This window comes from Polistes canadensis, unplaced genomic scaffold (assembly GCF_001313835.1).
Source record: "Polistes canadensis isolate GaletaPanama2010 unplaced genomic scaffold, ASM131383v1 scaffold_48, whole genome shotgun sequence".
In the NCBI taxonomy this organism is placed as follows: domain Eukaryota; kingdom Metazoa; phylum Arthropoda; class Insecta; order Hymenoptera; family Vespidae; genus Polistes; species Polistes canadensis.
The window spans coordinates 832,072-847,982 of record NW_014569595.1 but is presented as its reverse complement, the minus strand read 5'-3'; the positions used below and the strand labels follow the sequence as shown (position 1 = coordinate 847,982).

The window sequence follows — 15,911 nt, the reverse complement described above, 5'->3', positions numbered from 1 at the left end:
ATATATATATATATATATATATATATATATATATATATAATCTCTAAACGGGTATACGTGCACATAATATGAATTAACGAAAAAAAAAATGAAAAATCAGCGAAGATAAATAATTCTAAAGCTAAGAAATTTGCTGGTCAATGGAATAGGAAAATAGGTTTTTGACGAATGGTCGGTCCTCATAGAAGGACACACGTAATCTCGCACCTTTTTATCCCCTGCCTCGGATATTACGCGAGATTCTCCATAACAATAATATCACGGTCGAGAAGACGCGGACACTCGCTGAGGGGAAAAGAACAGGCGTATGAGCGTGATATCCGTGACGGCCGTTTTGTAGACGGCAGACGTTGAAAAAACGGCGAATAAATTGGCGAGGGCAATGATACTCCCTTCTCTCTCTTTTCCTCTCTTTCTCACATATATATATATATATATATATATATATATAGGTACATACATACATACATATGCACGTGTGACATCAGCCATCGTGCAAGTAACGATCCTTAAAAAAGAAAAAGAAAATGACAAAAAGTATGAAAAAATCTTTACGTTCGAGGACATTCATCAAAAAAAAAAGAAAAAACAACAAAATCCTTTTCCGATTCTTTTGGTCTTTTTTTTATATTTTTTTGCTCGTTTATATCGTTTTTGTTGTTATAATTAACCCTTTTGTAATGTAGACCATTTAAGTTTATAGCTACTTACTTCTGAGTAGTTAGTTGTATTTTGTAACTTTGATTTTATTTTAAAGTGATAACATTTTTTTTATATAATATATTTAGGGGAGAATATTATATAAGTATATTATATATTATATAATATTATATAGGTATTATATATCTAATATTATAATATAAAAATATTACTATATATCATAACAAGCTCCCATATACGCATGTTTATATAAAAATTCATTTGGATTCCTACAAGGAGTTAACATAATACAATAAGAACGCGATATGAATGTTTCATTATTTCAAGTTAATGTAAAAAGTAAAAGAATGATAAAGATAGAGTTTCTCTCTCTCTTTCTCTCTTGAAGAAATAAACGATCAACTTGCAATTAAGAAAACGTACGCGTTCGTTAAAGGAGATCGAAATCATTTGCAGAAAGAACTACTCGCTGAGAAGAAATATATATCCTCAGTTTCTTATCGAATGGAATACACTATATTATTCTCTCGATTTGCATCGATATAATCGAAGCCGATATAAAACGATCTTATTGCCATTCTATCTCACAATCGGGGAAAAAAAATGGAGGTAAAAGATCAAAATTAGAGATAGGAATTGATAATGACTAACAATAACGTGTAACTCGCGCTAGTTTTATTTATTATAAACATATTAGATTTGAAATTTCATCCGTTTTATTATATTTTTAAACACACGTACGATTTAAAATAATACACGTTAATTATCATCACATTTTCTAATCATTTTAACGATTTTCGCTTATCGTTGGGTGAACAGTTTTCATTTTTTTTTTTTACTTTGTTTCAATTTTTTTTATTCATTTTTCGAATCAAAATAAACATAGTTATCTGATTAAAGTTTCTTTAATATATTATATTTTGGATTGACACAACAGGGTGTTTCAAATGTTTTTAAGTATTTTAACACACTTTTCTTTCTCTTTTTAAATAACAATTTAATTCAATTCATGAATTATTTGAAAATCTAATGAAAAATATGTTATGTTTGTTAACATAGTCATAGTAAAATGAAGTGAGGAGGAGGTAAGGAAAATGGATGATGAAGTCATGCATATTCATCGTAAGACAGGAAGTTGAGTAATAAACAACTAATAAACAAACGGACTTGTGTGAATAATTTAGAGAAAAAAAGTAATAACATTTTGAAAACATGATCTTTTCTTATTACTTATTCATATGAGAAATTTAATTGTTAATTAATCGAATTGTTTGATGTGTGATAAAAACAATTAAAACAAATAAAGAAAAACATAAACTTACTTTCGTTTCTATGTAAAACGATGATGACGAATAATGAATCGAAGATACCTTCATCCTTGCAGGCACACCTGCAAAGATTAAAGAGAAAGAGAGAAAGAAATATCTACTAAAGAGACCACGTTTGTGTTATTAATTTTTCTAATATTTATTTCGAGTAATTAATTTATCCAAAATTTTCTTAAATATACTTTTGATTTTCTTCTTTATAAATATCTATCTAATATCTATCGAATAAATAAATATTAATAATATCTTAATTATAGATATTTAAATATCTAAATAAATGAAAAATAATTGTATTAGGACTTTTTTTTACTAAAATATACTTCTAAAATATACTATATAAAATAAATAATATTTTTATACCTAAATTACATTATTAACAGCATCCATATATTGAAATCACATTATTAACAATACGTATACAATTGATATTTCAAGAAATACGTATAATGTCGAATAAAATCTCCAATATTCGTTGAATAAAAAAAAGAATAATAAAATGTATGGATTAAAAGATAAGATAGATCTCTATTAAATAATAAAATATATATATAGAAAGAAAGAGAAGCGCGTAAAAGCGCCGGTACCCGTGACGATCGGTTTAAAGCGGCAACCCAGGAGCAGACGATGAAAAAACTGACGGACCGGAGACAAGGGCGCTCTCTGGACCAGTACATACCTTATACACCAAGGTTCAGGGCCCTGCCGCCTAGCCGCTTGCCAGTCATCGGTCTTTCCTTCCTCTCCCTTGTCCCTTCATAACCCTCTACCCGTCCCTGTCCCCCTGTATCCCATCCTCTCCTTCTTCTCTCCTTATTCTCCCCTTTTCTTCTTCTTCTTCTTCTTCTTCTTCTTCTTCTTCTTCTACTTCTACTTCTTCATTTTCAAAGAAAAAGTTAACCAGTATCTGTGTGTATGTGTGTGTATGTATGGCTTAGTAAGGGCATGCAGAATCGACCAATTTTTCTTTACTCTCTGCCATTTCCTTCAATCTTTTTCTTCCTTTTTTTCTGTATTTTCCAAAAATGTCATGTCTTAGTTGAGTAATAATATTTTGTTACTTTTTCTTTCTTTTTTTAAAGGTTCTTTAACACTTCATTTGAATTTTATTTGTTTTATTTTCGTGTCAAAGAGTAAAGAACGACATGCAATCTCGTAGTTTCGTTGTCACTATTAATTACCTAATTAATTGGAAAATTATAACATCTTGAGGCGTATAAAGAATGCAATAAAAATAAAAAGTGGGAAAGCTAGAAGAGAGAAAGAAAAAAGGAAAAGAAAATATGGCAAATAGCTTTAGCAAAGGAGAGTGAAAATGAGAATAAGTAAAGTAAGTTTAGCAATTGACTTCAATTCATCTTGAAACGACTGTAAAATTTCTCTCTTGGCATGTCTGAGCTCTACACTGATAACGATCTTGATGCGAGTTACTTGAAGTAAATCGTCGAAGCGTTTTCTACATATCGTCAATTTTCGTCGTCGTCGTCGTCGTTTTTGTCGTCGTCGTTTACTCGACGACGAGATCAACGCGTTATGTGTAATCATACTAGATTGCAAAAGAGAGATTTACTTTGTTGAATGAGCTATGATTAAATGTACTTTATTAATTCTTCTTATTATATATCTTCATACAATTATCTTTATATATTTTATACAGTCAATAGTATATTTTCAATTATTAAATGCTTTCTTTAAAATAAACTTTTGTAGAATATATATATATATATATATATAGATATAGATTTTTGTTGATCATGGAAAATTTAAATTATATTTTTGGAAACTTTCGACAAAATATTTGATTTTATTTTATATGAATTTTATTTGACTACAAATATATTCTTGTTAAATTTTATAATCTTATAATATTATTCTTTCTAGTTCTTTTTTTTTTTTTTTAAATTAATGCAATTTATTAAAGTAACGTACTCTAATTTACATTTGAGTTTTATTTTATTTTTGTACAACTTTTTTCCAAAAATTTAACTCCAATGAAATTTATAATTTTGTTTTCCTATGATATTACGATATTATATACATATTGCAGATTCTATATATAATATTTTCTATATAATATTATAGAAATGTAATAATATTTCAAAATATTTTATATAACATACGTGATAACGAATTAAATCTAAAACCTGGAAAAAAGCAATTTTACGATTTATTTCTTTTTTATTTTTATCTTTATTACATTCTCTTTCTATACGGATTCAAGTGACATTTCAACGAAAACCTTTTCGCACATATATAGCTCCGTATTTTCAAAGAGATCGCGGATCTATTTTTTTTTTTATTACAATTATTTTCTATCTATAAAAAATGAAAATAATATATATATATATATATATGTAGAAAATATAAAAAAAAGAAATAGATTATCATGAAAATTTAATGAAATTTTCCATGAATAAAAACTGTGATATATTTTTGTTTAACTCCCTCACCACCTCCCCCCTTTTTTTACCGTAGATCTTTTAAATTATATACTTAATGATGTACCCGCTCGTTAAAGTACTTGAACGAGTATGCTTATCCTCTTCTCATAATTCCATTCCGAGAAGTACCACCATTCCATGAGTATATATCTACAAACACGAAGCCAGCAGATGTCCCGTAACTCCTTCAGGTTTCGTTAGCAAAGCATCATCGTCATATGTGTATGCTTATGGTCTTCGTTTCGTCGACCGAACATCTGCGTACGGTTCGTAGCCGTCGAAAAGCGGAAGCCGCAAAACCTGAGAATGATTTTTCTTCGACCCTAAACACACGATACCCCCTCACCTCCCTCCCCAGACCCTCGTCTCTTTTGAACATTTTTCTAAACGTTCCAACATCTCGAATTTTTCTTCATATTTGTTCATATTTCAAAAATATTATTTTTTTTTTACATGTATCCACCTATTTGACATTTAATCGTTCTTATATAAACTCGTTAATTTTTAATATTCATAATTTTCTAACACAGTATGATTCAATTAATCTGAATTTATTATATACATTAATTTGTAGTTTTTCTTTTCCTCTTTTTATTATACAAATTTATTTTAATATTAACAATTATTTCTAATACTTTTTCTTACGCGATTGTATTAAAAAATACTTATTTATTTATAAATATGGTTATATATTGGATTATCAAATAATTTCAACTTGTTTTTATTAAAATATGATTCAACGAAATTTGATTTTATTTTTATTTCTATTGAAATGTATTCGCCAACTTTCTCTTTGTCATTTTTCTTCTCTATTCATACGTCTTTCGTCAAAATAATTTCAAGAACAAAGATATATCCATATAGTATTTCCATTTATTTCTTTCTCTCTTTTTCCCATACTTTTAGAAATTCTCCATCTATTAACTTACTCTGCGATTTCTATGAAACTTTTATTTTCTCTAAAACTTTTGCAAAAATTCTATTCCAAAAGAAATTTCACATTTGATTAGAATAATATACCAATACGAAGTCATAAAAAGATGCTCTTTAAAAACGTTCCCCCGTAACAAATCCTATATTTCTTCTTTATTTTTTTTTTCTCATTTTATTCTTCCATTTTTCATCCCATTTTCTAATTTTTCTAGTTTGATTTTTTTGTTATACACATCCCGTTACTTTCTCCTCGATAAAACCTCAATATTTCTATGGAAAGAAAGTCACGCAAGCGAGACGAAGAAGTATCGAAAAATAAGAAGAAGAGTAATAGTGGTAGTAGTAATATTAGTATATTAGTAGTAGTAGTAGTAGTAGGAAAAAGGGGATCCTTAATTCGAAGTCGAGATAAAATTTCATGGTCGAATCTTGCTGGCAGCCATTAACGACGCCTTTCCTTCCTTTTCGTTAAGCTTAGATATTACACATGTGTATCCTATGAATGTTCACACTCTTCTATTTCCCCTAAATATCTATTCGTGTATGTGTAAGATATTTGTACGTATGTTAGTAATGTGTACTCGATAAGTATGTTTGTATGCGTGCATGAATCGTTTCTTAGGCGTGGCAAGGATAGACGAAAGGGATCCTTAATCATCGTCCCCCCTCCTCCTACCCCTTTTTGACGAGATGAATCGTACGATTGTACGGTTCTGGCAACCCCTTTCGTTCTTTTCTTCCTGCTTCTTCTTCTTCTTCTTCTTCTTTTCTCCCCGTCTTCCTTCCTCCCTTCCACCATCCCCTCTTTATCATTTTCTCGTCCTCCCTTTAACAGAAGAATGTACTGTTAGGTCACCCTACTGTCTTTTGATTTCAACTGAAAAGGGTTAACTATGTATTGCTCGTTGATTCGTTGTTGGTAATATTTTCAACGATGACGTTGTGTTTTCTTGTGTTTCTAATAATATAATTTAAATCTATATATATATATAACAACACTGAATCATAAAATAAATGGCCTTTTCATATTAGAAACACAGTCCGCCATTATTATAATTGTCGACTTATGATAACACATATAGTATTGTATATGTGGAAGAGTAGTATAAAGATGGACGAACAAACGATTTCGCCTAAAAGATTTAGCTAATGTGTTGGAAAAAGTAACAATACATGTATGTTAACCATATGAGCGAGGTTGTTGAACAAGGATAAAAATATGTATAAAAAAAACAGTGAGTGCGAGAAGGATGCATGCAAACGAACCGTAAGAGAAGAAGATGATAGAGATGGAGTACCAAGCAACGTTAATGACGCCGCAGCTTTATACTTTTTCTATCCTTTTTTTTTCTTTTTTTTTCTTTTCTTTTTTTCTTTTCTTTTTTTCTTTTCTTTTTTTCTTTTTTCGAGACGCTTCTCTCATGGGTGAATTTGTACAACGCCAACGCGAAAAGATATTTTCTTTTAATCATCAAGATAGTCGTTACAATGGCTTATTAATTTCCATTCAAATGCATTCATTATTATTTTTGGGTATTCCATTAAAACAATATAAAATGATTTATTAAATATTTAAAAAAAAAAAACATTGGTTTTTCAAATATTCTTAGAAAAAATTATTTCATTAAAAATATTTATGATTGAAATTAATCAATTCAATATTTCAATTTATATATAGAAAGAAAAATTATTATTAGTGAATATTTTAATATTTATACATTATTGATACACATAATACAACAAGCTATTCCATAAGATTTATTTCTTTAAATTGATAACGTCTCTAACGTCATATGTGGAAGAAAAAAACGTATGGGATAATGTAAAAACATTATGACAGTGATCGATCTATCAATTTTTCCAAAATTGGATCAACGTGTTAACTTCTTGCGTGTATGAATCACGGTTCTGATTTATAAACTGCGAAAATTCTTTATCAATCATTTACTATACAATATATCGTATATATTATATTCGTTATATGTTACTTTTTTAAATTCAATATTTTTTGAAAAATAATACTTGTAAAAACAATACGTATATAAAAAATTAAATTAAATTACCACTCGAATATTAATCGAACAATGTTGTCTTTTTTCAAATGTTTCTTCATTTTCGCGTAATATTGATAATACTTATTAAAAAAAAATAATAAAAAATCTAATTGTAGATTAAAAATAAATATTCCTTATAATTCATTTTTTTCTTTCATAATAATTACATTTAAAATATTTAATTATTTATAACGATGAATAAATAAAATTGATAAATAATAATATATTATTGATATATAAATAATATATCTATTGTTTGAGAATATTATTGGAAGATCTTTCGAACAAATCAAAGATGTAATTTTCCTTTTTAATCTCATCTCAGAGAGAGAGAGAGAGAGAGAGAGAGAGAGAGAGAGAGAGAGAGAAAGAGAGAGAAAGAGAGAGAAAGTTCAGCGTGAAAAATGAGAATCTTAATTCGAGGGACGAATTTGTCTTGAAAAGCATCAGGCGAATCCGTCGACCGTTAATCATAGTAACGTCGGCATGGAGGATGAAACGAAGGAACAAGGAGGCTCACCTCTCACCCTTCTTCGAGAATTTCTCAACGGAAACGCATCGTTATCCGGCTAATGTTGCACCTCCAAACGATGCTTTTTATTACCTCGAGATAAGCTTCTCTAACACGCACGAACAAAACTTCACTGAACTAACGTATGTAAATCGTTCTCTTTTTTTTGATTTTTATTATATACGAATAAGTACAAATTTTTCCAAACTGAAAAAAACAAATAATTAAAATTGTGATAACGATAATAGATTTTTCGCTTTGTTGATCATTTTGACGTAATTACGATTTGTCAATTTAACGATAATATTTTCTAATTTTTTTTTTTTTATTGATTGAGTAATTTTTGATAAAGATATAAGCTGACGTAATGATGGGATAAATGTCATTTGAAAAGACACCGATAGTTCGTCATTGATTAAATATATTCATTTTATTATTGAAAATTTCTTATACAATACAAATGAAAATAATTTATGATAAACATTGAAATTATTTATTAAATTATTCATTAAGTTAGTGACTTTTGCACCAACCTAATATAACCTTATATTATCGAATATAAAATGAAAAACGAACTGTTTCAAGTAAAAATATAAAGAAAAATAATGAAAAAAAAAAAGAAAAAAAGAATTTATAGTGTTTCTTCGTCTTCGTTTGAGATCACAGAAACACGGTAGAAGATTAAGTGGCCGATTGGACACTCGGAGCGTCCAGAATCATTTCATGTTGCCACCGAACTCCGCCGCCATTGGCCTCATCTCGAATTAAAGAAAAAGGACTAACATAAGACGAAAACATTCCGATTCGTGAGGTAGTTCGAGACGAACGGAATTAAGAAACGAATTGAAACTGTGGTTCCTCTAGATCTCTCTCTTTCTTTTTCACATATACACACACACAATAACACACAAGTTCTTTCACATAACACATACATACATCAACGCACACGCGCGCGCGCGCGCGCCAGCACATACGTTCTTTCACATATACTTAATATATATATATATATATATATGGTGTATGTGTGTGTGTGAGTGACATTTACGAAACATGTCCAAGCAAAGCAAACGGATAATACGCGTTCCATGGTGTTCCATAGAGGAAAAATAATGCTGTCGAGGCTTCGAAGCAGAATCCAGTTGAATGGGAATGCTGTAGAATGCCGGCAAAAACCGCAGCCACTGGGATCATTAGTCTACGGCTCGAGCCTATAATCCATCGCTCTCTTATACCGGGTGGAGAGAAACTCGAGCAACTCGCGGATGCTCTTAAAAACAACAAAAAAAGACGGGGAACACCTTATTCTTCTTATTAAACTTCTTTCATTTCCACCAGTTAACAAGAGTACCTATAAACTAATATCTACGTACACGATATTTAGGTACACATACATAATCTATAAGTATATGTGAACAATCAAACAGTTATACCTATACTTTTTCAATCGTTTCAATATGACTTCTTTATTATGATCAATGATAAAATTATATTTTTTTTGAATAACCTAAAGATTATTTAAAAATCATTTATTACAAAAAATGTACATTTCTATCTTTTTGGATATTCGTTAATTTATATTAAAGGTTTATGAATAGTATCGACCATAAAATATAATAACTTGGCACTTACCCTCTGTAAAGAAAATTCGATTCTAAGGTAATCCGAATACAAATAGCTTGATCCTGTTAGAATTCGTTTTCTTTACTTTTTCATATGTATATGAAAACGGGGAAAATATTGCCGGTCAATTCAACCGAACATCTTCGATTTTGATGTATACTTTTCGTTTGATAATAAAAACGGTCGTATGCATAAATATTTTTATTCGTTTGTTCGTATAGGTATGTATATGATATTTATACGATTCTAATTCGAATAATATTTATCCTAAGTAAAAAGATTATTACTAACAATGATTGAACTCATGAATATATTTATAAGATAATAAAATAAAAATGAAAATAAAGGAAATTAACCGCGCGCGCGTATACAAATTTTGATTGGAAATAAAATGAATTGTTAATTTAATTAAGACGAAAATTATTTCTATAATAAAATTGCAAAAAAGAAAGAAAAAAACCGTTTTTCGAAAAATTCATTAATACTATAAACTCGTAGAATAAATAACGAGAACGAAATTGATGCTCGATTGATCGATCTATTTATCGAAAAATCGAAAAAAAAATAAACGATTAAAGAGCTTATGGTTTTATAAATATAATTAATGCAAACGATGACGGATATTCGAAATTCTCGCTTACGTGTAATGACGATTAAGACGACATCACTACGAAAGAATTTACTCAGATCAGACGAACAACCCACTCGTTTCTACTTATATCACTCTACTTATATACCACCGCCACTATACTTACTTGTCGTTTTCTTTCTTCGCGTTGCACCGGCAAAGAACCCTGCCAAATCAGCTCATTATCGCAGAACTCGACGATAAATGCATTCAAAGTAGCTTGTAAAACGTCACGGATAAGTTTGAGCATCCTGATCAAACGATTTTACATCGACTCAAATAAAACGATATTCGATTAACGATGTATATATATATATATATATATATATATATATATATAACGAGTATCCAAATTTCCTTTGGATAAAGAATTTCATTATTTCAGTTTCAAATAATAAATATGAATATTACTTTGAATAGAAATTTTGTTGTTCTTTTTATTCATCGATCGGTTAATAATATCGTTTGTTTTTTTTTTTTTTTTTTAACAAAATACGATGTTATATATATATATTTTATATTACGTTATTTTCTAATTGTTTTCTATTTCCGTATAGAATAAATATTTTGAATAGATATTTTATTTTGCATCCCCCTCTCTCCCATTGAAAAATTGGAAAGGAGTATATGATCAAAGAAACATGCAATACTTGTTTTCACAATTAAACAGTTTTTGTCTTAACAGTAAAGAAGTTTTTCTAAAATACAACATCAAGTATTATGAAATTATCTACAACTGCGCTATCATCTAACTACTGGGTTCTTCTAAATAAGAATATATAATTGCGTTTTAGCTCTTAAGTGAAATACAATCAATAATGTGAACAGTCGGGATAAAGTACGAATCGATCTAAAGTATACTAACTAATACATTTGTGGACTTGCTTACATATATAATGAAGCTAGACGATTCCGTTCATATTTTATCTGATCATCTTAAAATAGATATCGAATTATCTAGAATATTTAATGAAAAATAAAAGAAAGACCCGACAAAAATATAAATTAAAAGTTAAATACTAAAGAAACGTTTAGTTTAATCATTGCAAACATAAAAAAATTAAAAAAAAGAAAAAAAAAAAGAAATAAAAAAAAGGAGGTAAAACTAAAAACTAATCTCTCGTATCTCTAAACTGAATATAACACAAGAGGTACCATACGTACTCGAAGATAGGTCGTAATTTAAGATTCTTTTGTAATTCATGCTTTGGCGAAAGCATGTGAAAGGGTGGAATAACCAACGAGAATGGAAACACGATACAAACTCCGTCTTATTTTCCCTCCTCTCCCTCTTTGTCCCTCTTTACCTAACCCATCCATCTATTTATCTCTATCTCTCTTACTTGCAAACGCGTCCAACCTAGTATAAATAGGTTTACTTCTTGCTGGCCTTAGTTAAACAAAGTTCCACGACGTTGGTGGGTTGGAAGGACGCAGAGTAGAAAGAGGAGGAAGGGGAGGAGGAAGAGGAGGAGGAAGAGGAGGAGGAAGAGGTGGAGGAGGAGAGTTGCGGTAAGCATCGGATCTACTACATCTATAGCACATACATATAACATGTATGTATGAGAGAGGGTTGTGAACCCCGTCCGCCATTACTGCCACGGCTGCTGCTGCTACTGCTGCTGGTGCTGGTGATGGTGGTGGTAGAACCGGGGAAAACACAAAAACCGCTAGCTTCGGCGGAGCTTGAAGCAAGCACCTTCGACGTATACCGGGTGTCCCGTCTAACGATGCAAGAGCGAAGGGATATTCTCCCAGGGGAATTTAATGGCGTAATTTACGAGACTTTTGAGGAAGAGAGTAGTAGTAGCACGGTTGGAGAAGGGCTGAAATCAGGGGGATGAGCAGTATGCCAGATGAGGTGGTTAACGGGGTAAGGGGTGTCTGGGTTAGGTGGTATTACTGGAGGAGGGAGGAGGGGGCCAGAGTGATGCACCCAGAGAGAGAAAAAGAGGGAGAGAGAGTCCTTCTCCTACGTTTCTCTTTCATCCTCTCTTTCTGCTGAACTTCTTTTTCTTTGGAATGCATCTCTCTCTCCCTCTGCAATTCGCTCATGGTTCGCACAGCTTTTTCGACACTTTTATTCGTTTTACTCGTCGGTTACGTTGGAATCGAGTTTATTCTGTTTTCACGTTTTCACGGATAAAGTATAACGACGTTGAGTAAACTTTAAAACGTGGAGATGAATATACAAAGTTGCTTTGAGATATATACGATTCGATCTGCGCCCGTTTCTATTGGATGATCGTTTTATTTTATTTTTTATTTACATTGTCATTCGTTAATAGTTGGCCAGTAAGTTTCATTCCATTTATGAGCTAATGAGTAAAAGAATATACGCGAGAATACTAAATGTTGATTGATCTTGTTTATTCATTAATGATGATGGAAAATAATTGGCATTAACTTTATGAGTGATCTAATATTTTCCTCATTTTTTATATGACTTATTGTTAATCTATTTTTCAAATCTTTCACGTATATACATATATATATATGGACATACACCCACACATATATACTTGTATGAAAACAAGATATTTATATGAAATTATTTCATTAATGAAATATCGCACTAAAGATTGCGATAATTTATTTTAAACTATCTAATTTACTTTAAACATCGCTACAAATTTCAAATAATAATGATATTATATATAAAAAACAGAAAATCTTTGTAATTTAAAATAAATCATCCGATAATTCGAGATATTTGATCGAAAATATACCTATATAACATAACACTACTTTTCTTCGCGTTGTTTCCTTAACTTTATGCAAATTGCACGGTTCCGAAGGCACGAGCAAATTGATTTGTTTGCCTGAGGATGAAGAAGAAAAAAAAAAAGAAGTTTGAGGTGCGTTGAGTTTATATTTGAGCTCGAAAAGAGGCGGGAATTGTTGCACTTGCTGCATCGATCATCTTTGTGACTCATCCGGAAAGAAGATAAACAGAAAAAGAGAAACAAAAAGAGAGAAAGAGAAAAAAGAAAGAATTTCTTTGTAAAGATTAGCAAAGACTCGTTGGTCCAGATAACAAGAAGATAAACGTCTTCAGATTATATAGTCCACCATGCTAACTTTTTTTTTCTTACACTATAACATTACTATGAGTTTTTTTTTTTATTTCTCCCTTACTAGGAAAACATTATTTTTAGTTCATAGTAAAACAAATAACAAAATTTGTTAGTTAGAGAGAGAGAAAGAGATAATATAGTTGAGTATCTTTTATCAATACAACAAAAGAGGAATATAGTCATACCTTTTACGTTACACGTTTGCGTTAAAAAAAAAAATAAAAAACAGGAGATATATAAAAAAGAAATCTAAAACAAAGAGAAAAAGAAAATGCTTCCTCTCGTTCGTCGATTTTGCTTCTCTTTGAAATTCTCGTGCGTTTCTCTTTCTTTCTTTCTTTCTTTCTTTCTTTCTCTTTCACAGTGTTTCACCACTGACCGTTCTCCATTCGTGTAATTACGATGCTGTAATTACGTTCGCTTCGCAGGAAATCGATCCTTTGAACTCGAGATAAACTTTCGGAAGGAAGGCAGATTACTCCACCGACTGTGTAATAAAAATTTATACGCTATTTTTCTACCCCCTTCTTTTTTACTTCTTTTACGTTTTTTCTTTTCTAAACTTTTTTTTTTATCTTTTCAACGTCTTCATAGATAAATAATTTAAATGTAACCTGCACGCATATATATACGTGTTTTCTAATAACACGAGTTCAATATTAAAATTATTTACAACATTATAGAATCTTATGAAATACGAATCTCTCCCCCATTCGTTTATTCTTTCAATTCGTTCTAAGACAAAAATTCTACAATATTTCATAATATATAATAAATAATTCAACATTAATTTCAATAATATTCTAACTAACATGTATTATTACTTTATACAATAAACGTCACAAATAATACTCACATATACAGACACACACACACACGTATTTGTTGTACGTTTATTAGGTAAAACCTTGAGATCATTGTACCGAGGGTATTCGTACGATCGAAACCACCAATGAGATAAAAGAGAAGGTAAAGATGATAAAAAAAGGAGAACAGAAGAAGGAGAGGAAGTGAGAGAGTATAAGAAAGAGAAAGAGAAATATATATAGTTTACTGAAGCCCAGTTTTTCTTGATAATTATCAGTCGAGACCGAAACGGTCCTCTCGTCAGAGTTTCACTGGACAATCGTAAATCGTAGATGTGGCAGATGGCCGATCTCGTTTTCTCTCTCTCTCTCTCTCTCTCTCTCTCTCTCTCTCTCTCTCTCTTTTTTTTTCTCTCTCTCTCTCTCTCTGTCTGTCTTCGTCGCTCTCGTTGTTGAGAATGGTGCTTGGCTACCAACGGTGCCGCGTTAATACACTTATAATGCGTGGCATCCGCTTCTTGCATTTTACTGCATACTTTCGGTCGGTACAACTCTCCTCTAACGATCTTTAAAAGAAAGAAACAGAAACAGAAAGGGAGAGAGAGAGAGAGAGAAAGAAGCTGCTGCAAGATCACAGGATCGATTCTATCGACAATTCTTATTTTTTTTTTGTTTTTTTTTTTTTCTTTAAATGAGAATAAACATCACCGATCATGTTTCGTTAGATATTGATTAATAAAACATATCGTATAATTAATTTTTAAATGAATTAAAAATGTGTGTGAGTTAACAATTTATAAATAATAAAAAGAAAGTTATGCGATTTTTAATATATATTTTAATAATATTAATATTCAATTATTATATATACTACAAAAACAATTTCAATATTAATTATTAATCAATTCGAAATAAATAGATAATACGTCTACTATATGTTAATATTCGATTCTCGATAACACGACTTATGAAACGCGCTTATCACGATTGGAATAGAACCACTACAATATATTTATATATGCAGCATGTTTCAAAATATATCGACAAAAATGTTAAGGTTGATAAACTGAAATAAAATATAATAAAAAAAAAGATTCATGCAATGATATGCTCGATATTTATGCCCTTGCTTCCAAATTATAATTATTTTTATCTTCCTATAATTTGTTTAACTTTACCGACTACTTTGCTTTCGAAACCGACAATGACAATTTTGAATATTTTCTTATAAAAAAGAAAACAAGAACATGTAACAACACGTATAATAAAAAAAGATAATTTGAAAACAAGATCATATCAGATTTACGATTATATGTAACCTGTTTTTTTTTTCTTATATTTTACCATACTTAGAAAACACCAACGCACCCCTGAAGTTATGCTCATATATTTTGAAACACCCTGTATATTACGCGAGGCCCCTACTTCGTATCTAATTATTTTTATGAACGACATAAAGTGCATGAATCGACGTTATTATTGATGCGATATGACTATGCACTTCTACGTCGTAAATAGAAAAAAAAAAAAATAAAACAAAAAAGCAGCAGAAACAAAAAAAAGGAATTTGATTCGCTGTTAGAGAATAGTATATAAGTAGGAATGCAACTCGTGTTCGTAAACGTGTATTATGCATTACTCTATCTGTGTAATACTGATTGCAATAATTCAAATCGTTAATCATTACTTCGCATTGTTTCTTAAAAACAAATCGATATTAAATCAGAACGATCATGAATCAACATATTTATGGGAAATTTTCAGTAAAATTTACTTATTAATAAACTTTTTTTGTGTAAGTCACTTTTTTACTTATTATATTTTATTATTTGTCCGTAACATATATATATATATAT

The 15,911-nt window shown here is 30.1% G+C and overlaps 1 protein-coding gene across 1 annotated transcript in view; it reads left to right on the top strand.

Moving 5' to 3' along the window:
* Positions 1-15,911, top strand: part of LOC106785328 (putative glucose-6-phosphate 1-epimerase) — a 28,137-nt gene that overhangs the window by 1,299 nt on the left and 10,927 nt on the right. The window lies entirely within an intron of this gene.